The sequence below is a fragment of the Macaca thibetana genome, chromosome 4, assembly GCF_024542745.1.
Source record: "Macaca thibetana thibetana isolate TM-01 chromosome 4, ASM2454274v1, whole genome shotgun sequence".
NCBI lineage: Eukaryota > Metazoa > Chordata > Mammalia > Primates > Cercopithecidae > Macaca > Macaca thibetana.
Genome location: NC_065581.1, coordinates 43,050,463 through 43,061,377, shown reverse-complemented (window position 1 = coordinate 43,061,377; position 10,915 = coordinate 43,050,463). Strand labels below are relative to the sequence as shown.

General features: G+C 51.5%; 2 protein-coding genes across 2 annotated transcripts in view; both read left to right on the top strand.

The window, feature by feature from the left end:
• C4H6orf132 (chromosome 4 C6orf132 homolog) overlaps positions 1–10,915 on the top strand; it is a 42,463-nt gene that overhangs the window by 884 nt on the left and 30,664 nt on the right. The window lies entirely within an intron of this gene.
• The window catches only part of CCND3 (cyclin D3), a 230,009-nt gene continuing 219,416 nt past the window's right edge, over positions 323–10,915 (top strand). The window contains exon 1 of the mRNA XM_050789486.1: positions 323–333. The gene's annotated coding sequence lies outside the window, so the exon portion shown is untranslated. The remainder of the gene's footprint in view (positions 334–10,915) is intronic.

The window sequence follows — 10,915 nt, the reverse complement described above, 5'->3', positions numbered from 1 at the left end:
CAAGTCACTTATTGGGGCCACAGGCTCCTGCCAGGTCAACCTGGGACCTGGGCTGTCTCTGGGCTAACACCGAGGAGCCAGAAATGGGACAGTGGAGGCCAAGGAACCCTCTCCCTGACTGCCAGCTGCCGCTCTCCCCGGAATCAGACTGGTGTGTCTCTGCAGGCCTCTAAAAACACCGCCCTGGCTTATCCCCAGGCTCTGGCTGTGGGTCATCTTATCATTGCCTCATTTTGCAATTTGTATTCTCTATAACTAGGGGAAACCAGCGGCTAGAGACAGAAATCCATTTCTTGTGTATGACATGTGACTCTGGAACCCCCAGGTTGGGGGTGGGTGGCTTCTAGGCCCAAGGAAGGACACCCATCACTGCTTAAGCTTGCCTGCCTTCATTCTCACCATATTATCTTCACTGATCTTTATAGCCACTGTGCTGGGACCCACAGTGGATGTCATAGCCTTGGTGCCTGCTGTTGGACTCAGTTCAGCACCCAGGTTGCCACAGCCAGGACACAAGGCACCGTGGATACAGCCAGGACACAAGGCACCGTGGATAGGAGCAGGAAGGGCAAAGTGTCGCCTCTTCCTGGCACAGGGATCTCAGATCCGGAGTGAACAGAACTAACCATATGCCATTTAGTCCTTTCTGAGCCTTTGCTATAAACGATTATTAAGCATAAAAGCAGAGGAGAGAGATGACCTCTGAGTGGAACTAGCGTTCGAGCTGAGAGGAAAGGGCATTCCTGGCAAAACAAATAGTAGAAGCAAAGACCAGGAGGAGCAGGGCAAGTGGAGGCATGGTGTAGGCACTCCCAGACACAGGTGTGCAGGGAAGTGCCTGTGAGCCAGGACACTTTCCCTCTCAACGGAGGCACCATGGAAAGAGCATTTATCATTCCCTTCTTAGGTGCAAGATGCCATTCTAAAATCTTTGTGTTACAGATTCATTGAAATCTCATCTGGAGTCTGGCACTATTATTATCATTCCTGTTTGACAGATGAGGAGACTGAGGCACAGGGAGATTAAATAATATGCCCAAGATCACACAGCTTTCAATGCTGGAGGCAGCATTTTTCTAAGCCCACAATTTAATGATTTTTAGTAGACTGTTTACACAGAGTTGTGCAACTATCACCACCATCTGGTTTTAGAACATTTCCATGACCTCCAAAATCTCCCTTATGAGGCAGAACCAATATTTGAACCCAGGCAGTCAGGCTCCAGAGATCACATGCTTAGCGGGTTTGCTGAATTAACTCTGCAGAGGAAGGCGATCCAATGGTGAATTTTACTTGAGGGGCATCTATGTGGAAAATACCACACACACACACCCTTCCTCCCTCAAGGGGAGACCTCAGCCATGCCTCTCAGCCCCTTCTGCATTTTGCCTAGGCTGTGCAGGCTGCTAGTGGGCATCAGCGCCTCTGGTGAGGGAAGAGGGCCTGGTCCCCTGTCACCTTCAGCCAGCTGCTGCCCTCATCAGCCTGGGCAGAGCTGGAGCCCAAAGGACAGCTCCTCCCGTTCCTCAAGGCAGGGCTGGGCCTCCAGCTGACTCAGCTTGGTCTTGCCTGCACAGGGAGTGGTGGAAAACATCATGCGTCCAGCAGAACAGCGCCCCAGTGTTTCCGGGGTGTTCCCTGGGGTGCCACTGGGCGTGGCAGAAGTCCTCCTCCCTGCTCTGCTTGGAGTTAGGGAGAGGAGGGACCAGTGTTGGGGATTCTGTGATGGGACGCAGGTGCAGCCCTGACTTGGCATCCTGTCTCTGTCAATACGTGGGGCTGAGCACTCTCTGGGCCTCAGTTTTTTCTTCTGTTAAAGGGGATAGTGTCCAGGCTGCCTGCAGGGTAACTGCCTGAAGCGGTATTTATGGCAGTGCTTTGAAAAGCATTAAAACGAAAAACTCTAAAGCAGAGTGTCCAATCTTTTGGCTTTCCTGGGTCACACTGGAAGAAGAATTGTCTTGGGCCACACAAAATACACTGACACTAATGATAGCTGATGAGCTAAAAAACAAAACAAAAAAATGCAAAAAAAAAAAAAAATGCCTCATAATATTTTAAGAAAGTTGACAAATTTGTGTTGGGCCACCAGTTGGACAAGCTTGCTCTAAAGCAAGCATTGGCACACTACAGTCCTGGCTCCATTCTGGCCCATGGCCTGCTTTGGGGAATAAAGTTTTGTTAGAACATAGCCAACTATGCCCCTCATTTACATATGGTCTATGGCTAGAGTTGAGTAGCTACAAAAGAGACCTTATGGCCTGCAAAGGCTAAAATATTTACTATTTGGCCCTGCACAGAAAAAGTTTACTGGCCCCTGCTCCAAGGCGTGATTTATTACTGTGAGATCATTCCCAGCATGGAGCACTTCCTGCCCCTGCCTGCTTCAGCTCCTCTTCCTAACACTGTAGACTAGAGGGAACTGAGCCATGACAAGGCTATTTCAAATGTCTCACAGAGAGTGGGATTAGAGTTCCATGGGGCCCCTGAGTCTGTGACATTCCCCTTGAGCCTGGGGTGAGATGCTGGCGATATCCAGCCCTTGGAGAACAGGTGGTGGAATGGAAGGGAGAAAAATCAATGTAGGGATGTGTAAGGGAATGAAGCAGTAATCAACCGTTTGCTCTGTGGTTGCAGCCATGTAAAAATCTGTTTGCACAAGGGTAGGCTGGGTACAGAGGGTAAATGCAAACAGTCATGTGAGGGTGGTGACGAGCAAATTTTTCTTTACAGAATTTCTCTAATATGTATTCCAGCAATTAGGAGGCCTTCACTGAATACATTTGCAATCCTAAGGAAGTCTTCTGCCCTCTCCCAGCCCAAGCAAGGCCACACGATTGTGTGTGTGTTTTTTTTAAATGCATGAGAAAGCAGAGATGTGGATCTTTGCAAATCCCAAGATAAGGGACTGGGCTGCTACTGGAGACAAAGCTGCCAGTCACTCAGGACTCCTCCCTTGCGTCTTGGATTAACTGAGCCAAGATTCTTTATCTACCACCACTGCACCCGCCACCAGCAATGGGACACCCTTGTTTGCTAGAGGACTCTCTTTCCTGCCCTGTTCCTCTAAATGGGACGGCTCACAGCTACCGCAGACATTTATTTGAAATGCAGATTCTGGGCCGGGTGCAGCGTCTCACGCCTGTAATCCCAGCACTTTGGGAGGCTGAGGCAGGTGGATCACGTGAGCTCAGGAGTTTGAGACCAGCCTGGGCAACATGGCAAGACCCTTTCATCTCTATTAAAAATACAAAAATTAGCCAGGCTTGGTGGCATGTGCCTGTAGCTGCAGCTACTCAGGAGGCTGAGGCGGGGGAACTGCTCGAGTTCAGGAGGCAGAAGTTGCAGTAAGCCAAGATCGCACCACTGCACTCCAGCCTTGGTGGCAGAGCGAGACCCTGTTTCAAAACAAAAAACAAAAACCAAAACAACCCCAGCACTTTGGGAGGCCAAGGCAGGAGGATTGCTTGAGCCTGGAAGATAGAGGCTGCAGTGAGCTATGATGGCATCATTGCACTACAGCCTGGGTGACAGAGCGAGATCCTATCCTCCCCACTTCAAAAATAATTAATTAGTCGGCCGGGCGCGGTGGCTCAAGCCTGTAATCCCAGCACTTTGGGAGGCCGAGACGGGCAGATCACGAGGTCAGGAGATCGAGACCATCCTGGCGAACACGGTGAAACCCCGTCTCTACTAAAAAAAAATACAAAAAACTAGCCGGGCGAGGTGGCGGGCGCCTGTGGTCCCAGCTACTCGGGAGGCTGAGGCAGGAGAATGGCGTAAGCCCGGGAGGCGGAGCTTGCAGTGAGCCGAGATCGCACCACTGCACTCCAGCCCGGGCGACAGAGCGAGACTCCGTCTCAAAAAAAAAATAAAAATAAAAATAAAAATAAAATAATTAATTAATTTCAGATTCCTAGGGTCCCACCTCAGGCACAGGAAGTCAGAATCTCTGGGCTAGGGTCTGGGCTCTGGGGGTTTTTTGAGACGGAGTCTCACTCTGTTGCCAGGCTGGAGCGCAGTGGCACAATCTCGGCTCACTGCAACCTTCTGCCTCCCAGGTTCAAGCGATTCTCCTGCCTCAGCCTCCCCTGCCCACGCCACCACACATCTATTTTTGTATTTTTAGTAGAGACGAGGTTTCACCATGTTGGCCAGGATGGTCCTTGACCTCTTGATCCGCCCACCTGGGCCCCCCAAAGTGCTAGGATTTACAGGCGTGAGCCACCGCACCCAGCCTTTAGGCTCTGGGTTTTTAGCCAGCTTCAGGGGAATTGTTTTGTGCAGGAAGATATGAGAATCCTGGTATTTCCTTCCCCACATGAAGCCAGGCTATTCTCTTTCCCTTTAGGACTCCCTGCAGGCCACATGGTAGGTTCTACATAAATATGGAAAGAATGTGGCCAGCTCCTTATCAGGAGGACCCTAGTGCCCTCTGGTGTGGCTGCAGTTTCTGGTGTTCCTGTTCCCTGGGTCTCCTGGCCCTGTGCTTCAGGTCCTGCTAAAGGGTGGGAAACTCCCACCTCTTACCCCTGGAGCCAGACGCTGAGCACTTATTTCCCCCCAGGGCCAGGCTGGCACCAGCCTACCAACTTTTGTTTACTCCTGTCCCCTGGAGGTGTGCTGTGGTTTGCCAGCAGTCCAGTGCACACATATACACCCTCGGCTGCCCCATTATATAAGCTTCTCTTGTCACTCTAGTTCAACTTCAGAAAGCCAGGCCTGCCTTTGACCCCTACAGACCAGCTACAAGGTGCCCCTTCTCTCCTAGCCAATAGAGTAATGACAGTAATGCAATTATTATCACCAGACTCTGGAGTAAAAGCTTTGTATGTCTTCTCAGTTGAGGAAACAGACTCAGAAGGAAGGCTTAGGTAGGTGAAATGACTCAGTCATTCCAGTCTGGTGTAGCTCAAACATCAAAGTGCATCCAGTCATCTGGAATCTTGTTAAGATTAGATTTGTTTCGGTAGTTTCGGGATGAAGGGAGAGTCAGTATTTCTCACAAGTTCTGGGGTCTGCACACTGAGTGGCAAGTCCTAGCTTGGAAGAAGAGGGCCCTGTTCACTCTGCTCCTCCCTCTTAGTCCCCACATGCAGGGTTGTGGGGGGCGGCGTCCAAGACTCCTTTTCTGTTCCCTCCTCCTCTACTCTGTGGCTCCCTGCCCCTCCTCCCCTCCACCCCAGCCCAACCTTCAGCGTCCGCTCTGCCTTGGACAAAGGCCTCTCTCTGGTCCTCAGGTCAGGCCTGCTGGGACTTGCTGGGAAAGACTGGCCTTTTTAGGCTCCTGTCATGTGGACTTGCTAATTAGCAAGAAAAGGCCTCATTAACGCCATTTGTGAGTTACATTCACATAGGGCCGCCCCCGCTGCTTCCCTGAAAGGCAGGGGCTCCCCTAGTGGCCGATAATTGGATGCCACACTTCATACTTCACTGTCCAGCACCCCCATTCTATATCTACAGTGAGGTAGAAGTAGAAAGAGGTCTGTTTTGGGATTCTGGGTTACTCTTAGTCAAGGCAAAAACTCCCCAAGCTAAGGCCGGAATCCTCCTAAGCCCCAGGAATCCAATCAGACCTGTAGCCAGTGCTCCTGAGGTCATTTAGGGGCTCCTGGCAATTTGGGGCCCCAGCCCTCCTCCCACTCCAGCTAGCTTCCTTCCCTCTCCTGATTTTGGGAGGCTTCTGGAAAAGTATCATCCTCATTTTACAGGTGGGGAAACTAAGCCCGACAAAGTGCTCAATGTCCTCAGGTGTTATATGGATGTGAATCCAGATATGATTCCTAGGCCCATTTCCTCCCCTCCAGGCCTTACCAACTTTCAAGTCTCATTCAGGAAAAACAAGAGATGGAGGGGAGAGACGCTGAATCCCTGCATTCCCTCCCTGCCATGCTGGCTATGACCCGAGGGAATCAGAGTCTGGAGTCAGGTTGCCTGGGCTGGAATCCCGGCCCCTTTGACTCACCAGCTGTGGGACCTTAGGCAAGGGACTTAACCTCTCTGAGCCTCAGTTTCCTCACCTGCAAATTGGGAATAATAAGGGTACTACCCCCATGGGGTGGTGAGGGCTTAATAGATGTTAAGACATTTAAATATTTAATTAATCAAATTAATTTTCTCGCTAGTTTGGACCTAGCTAGAATTTTGGGAAAGAGCTAAATAACTGTCCCAGAATCTTTCTGACCTCAGCCTCCATGGAGATCCATGAGCAGCTTCGGGGCTGGAGGAGGTAGAACATTTCTTCCAACCCTGAACTCTGTGAGCAAAGAAATGCAGAAGACTTGGCCGGGCGCGGTGGCTCAAGCCTGTAATCCCAGCACTTTGGGAGGCCGAGACGGGCGGATCACGAGGTCAGGAGTTCGAGACCATCCTGGCTAACACGGTGAAACCCCGTCTCTACTAAAAAATACAAAAAACTAGCCGGGTGAGGTGGCGGGCGCCTGTAGTCCCGGCTACTCGGGAGGCTGAGGCAGGAGAATGGCGTAAAAACCCGGGAGGCGGAGCTTGCAGTGAGCTGAGACCCGGCCACTGCACTCCAGCCTGGGCGACACAGCGAGACTCCGTCTCAAAAAAAAAAAAAAAAAAGAAATGCAGAAGACTCAGTGAGGCTCCCCTCCTCGGGGAGCAAGGGAGAAAAGAAGGGCTGGGCCTCCCGCAGCAGCGTGTACCTAGCTCTCAGCTCGCCTGGAGCTGGCCCACCTGCCACATTTAACACATACCCCAGCCCAGGCTGAGAGAGCCAGGTCTGCCTGTTGGGGAGAGGCAGGGAGCCACGTGCCATATGTAAGGCACTGCAAGTCAGGGGCCCTGTTTAACCCCTGCTTGGTGACCTTGGTCCAGCCCCTCCCACTCTGGGCTGCTGCAAAGAGGGTTATTGAGAAGAGTCCCAGGCATCAGGACTCAGGGTGGACCCTAACAAGAAAGCAAAGGGCCGCCTGCTTGCCGGTGGCTGTCCCCCATGGGGACAGGTGTCACCAAGATTTGCAAGTGACACAGCCCAGCTCAAGCTCACAGCCCAAACTCTTGGTGGAGGGAAGTAAGGTGGAGCAGAGAGAGAATGATGATGATGACGATAACAATAACTAGCCCTCCCAATTATTATTATTATTTTTTTTGAGACGGAGTCGCACTCTGTTGCCCAGGCTGGAGTGCAGTGGCACAATCTCAGCTCACTACAACCTCTGCCTCCCCAGTTCAAGTGATTCTCCTGCCTCAGCCTATCCTGAGTAGCTGGGATTACAGGCGCCTGCCACCACGCCCAGCTAATTTTTGTATTTTTAGTAGAGAAGATGGGGTTTCACCACATTAGCCAGGCTGGTCTTTTTTTTTTTTTTTTTTTTAAGGTGGACTTTCGCTCTTGTCACCCGGGCTGGAGTGCAATGGCGCAATCTCGGCTCACTGCAACCTCCGCCTCCCCAGTTCAAGCAATTTCTCCTGCCTCAGACTCCTAAGTAGCTGGGGTTACAGTGCCCACCACCACACCCAGCTAATTTTTGTATTTTTAGTGGAGACGGGGTTTCACCATGTTGGCCAGGCTGGTCTCCAACTCCTGACCTCAGGTGATCCACCCACCTTGGCCTCCCAAAGTGCTGGGATTACAGGCATGAGCTACTGTGTCTGGCCACCAGGCTGATCTTGAACTCCTGACCTCAAGTAATCCACCTGCCTTGGCCTCCCAAAGTGCTGAGATTACAGGTGTGAACCATCACACCCAGTCAACCCTCCCAATTATCAAGCACAAATATCTGCTAGGCACTGTGCTGATGACTTTTGCATGCTTTCTCTCACTCAGCCTCACATCAGCCTGCCCAGCAGAGACCACTGTTCACATGTACAAAGATAAAGAGACAGCCTCAGAGAGACCTAGTGAGACTGCCAGGATCCCACAGTTAAGTGATGGAGCCGGAACCGGAACCCACGTTCAGCTGGGCTCTAAACCCGTAGCCTAGACCCCACAAGGTCCTGCCTCCCGTCCCAGCCAGGAGCTGTCCTACTGCTGGGTGTTTCCGGCCAGGACAGAACCTCAGCCATGGTCTCCTCACACCCAGGCAGCCTCAGCCACAACTCTGCTGCCCTCAGGCCCATGGCAGAGCCAGGTTCTCCTGAGGGAGAAGGGGCAGGAGGGGAGCTGCCTGTACCCAGGTTGAAATCTGGGGTGAGGTCTCCTGCTTGGCACCAGGAATTGTTTTTGGAACAGGTTTTTGGATGTTAGATGGTATTAATATTTATGTCAACTCAAATCCTTGAGGGGGTGTAAATGGAAGCAAAGCCCTACCTTCATTTCCCATCCTTCTATGAGGGAGAAATTGTTAGGGAGAAAATCTAAAGTAATCCTATGCATAATCTTGTCATAAATAGGATTCCATTTGGGGGGAAATTGGGTTCATTTAAAGATCAGGTTTGGGTCAATTGAGGCAGACCTGGATTTACCCCTATTTTATCACGCATTATTTGCATGTGAGTTTGTCAGAAGCTTCAGTTTGTATCTTGACAGGACTGTGGTCCATCTGGGGCTCAGGCCTTGCTCAGAACCTGCTGCTGGGGTCTCACAAGGCTTCCCGGCTGCTGGAATTGCCCTGGGGCTCTCTTTCTCTGGAAGCTCCTGGGTCCAGGGGCATCTGCCTTCCTTTTCCAGCTTTCTGAATCTCACCTGGATGTTCCAGTGCTACCTCTCTGGTCCGTGCATGTAGCAAGCATAAAACCTCTGAGATCCCTAAAGACCTTTCCAGAAAAAGCCAGACATCTAGGGAGTTTGCAAGTTTCAGAGTGGATGAGACACGGGGCTGTGCCCCTCTTTCTCATTGCAGCTTGTTCTGAGAGCAAATCATCCAGCTTCCTCTCCAGGCACCCACTTCACCTCTTCCTCATCCCTCCTTCCTCAAGGGACGCCAGGATGTTCCTAGCCCTCCTTTAGCTCCTCGACTGAGGAGGGAGCTGCTTCTCAGGAAGGCCTCAGCATCCCTGACCTGTGATCTGAGCAATGTTCGTCACTTCCAATAAGAAATTCCCAAGGTTGAGCTCTGTTGTCTGTCAAGTTTTGAGCCTTGACCTTAAGGCTGGGAAGACCCCAGTCCTGACCTTGAATGCTTTGAAGATCTAGCTGATGGAGATGGACCCACGCACCTCACCTCATACTGTGCCCCCACCCAGCAGGAGCTGGGCCAGGACTGAGGGCCCCGAGAATTGGCCTGATTCCAGCCACATCTGCTTTTCTTTTTTTGATTTTATTTTTGAGACACAGTCTCGCTCTGTCACCCAGGCTGGAGTACACTGGCACAATCTCAGCTCACTACAACCTCTGCTTCCCAGTTCAAGCGATTCTCCTGCCTCAGCCTCCTGAGTAGCTGGGATTACAGGCGCCCACCACCACACCCAGCTAATTTTTGTATTTTTAGTAGAGACAGAGTTTCACCATAGTGGCCAGGCTGGTCTTGAACTCCTAACCTCATGATCCACCCACCTCGGCCTCCCAAAGTGCTGGGATTATAGGCGTGAGCCGCCACGCCCAGCCCCACACCTCCTTTTCTTATTTTATTATTATTATTATTATTGAGACAGAGTCTCACCCTGTGGCTCAGACTGGAGTGCAGTGGCGATCTCGGCTCACTGCAACCTCCGCCTCCCTGGTTCAAGTGATTCTCCAGCCTCAGCCTTCTGAGTAGCTGGGACTACGGTGCGTGCCACCACACCTGGCTAATTTTTTGTATTTTTAGTAGAGATGAGGTTTCACTGTGTTAGCCACGATGGTCTCGATCTCCCGACCTCGTGATCTACCCACCTCGGCCTCCCAAAGTGCTGGGATTACAGATGTGAGCCACCGCACCCAGCCCCTTTTCTTATTTTGATAACAAATTTACTATTTTACAATTCTGCAGGTCATAACTCTGACACAGGTCTCAGTGGGCTCAATTAAGGTGTTGGCAAGACTTTGTTCCTCTCTGGAGGCTCCAGGAGAGTCTGTTTCCTTGCCTGTTCTGGCTGCTAGAGGCAGCCCACAGTCCTTGGCCAGTAGCCGCCTTCCATCTTCAAAGCCAGCCGTGGCGGCCGAGCCCCTCTCACAGCGCATCACCCCACCTCTGCTTCCGTAACATGTTTCCCTCTCTGACTCCTCTTCAGACTGGGAAATCAAATCTCATTTTCCAGAGGTGCCTGGTGGGGAGAGGAGCCACCTGGGCCTTCCAGACCGGCCTCAACCACAGCCACTACCCTTCTATATGTTTTACAGAGAACAGTTATATTCTTAGAAAGGATTTCACTGCTTGAAACAACCACAAAGGAAGCAAAACAACAGTGGCTCAGAGTCAGGGCTGAGTCATGGGATCTGTGAGGCGGTTAGAGCGCCTGCTTGAGGGTCAGACGGCCACAGTTCAGATCTGACTCCATCCTGACCAGCAGGCTTCAAACAAGCTGCGTCACCTCCCGCTGCTTCCCAGAGCTGCTCGCTGGCCAGAGCCAAGCCAAGCCTTCCTCAGCCCTGTACACGGTGGGGTTATGACTCTTCCCTTTGGGGGTGTGTGTATGGTGGTTTAGAAGTCAGGCCCTTGAGGGAGACCCTGGCTTCAACACTTACTCTGAGGCTTTGGGCAAGTTATTTGACCCCCTTGTGCCTCGGTTTCCTCATCTGTAAAACAGGGATAATGACCGTACCAATTTGCATGGGGCCGTTTTGAGAATTAAATGAATGAATAATGTGTAAGGTGCTTGGAACAGTGTCCGGATCATTACAGGTGCTCAGTAGGCCGGGCATGTGGCTCACACCGGTAATCCCAGCACTTTGGGAGGCCGAGGTGGGTGGATCACCTGAATTCAGGAGTTTGAGACCAGCCTGGCCAACATGGTGAAACCCTGTCTCTACTAAAAATACAAAAATTAGCTGGGCATGGTGGCACTGGCGCACACCTGTAATCCTAACTAC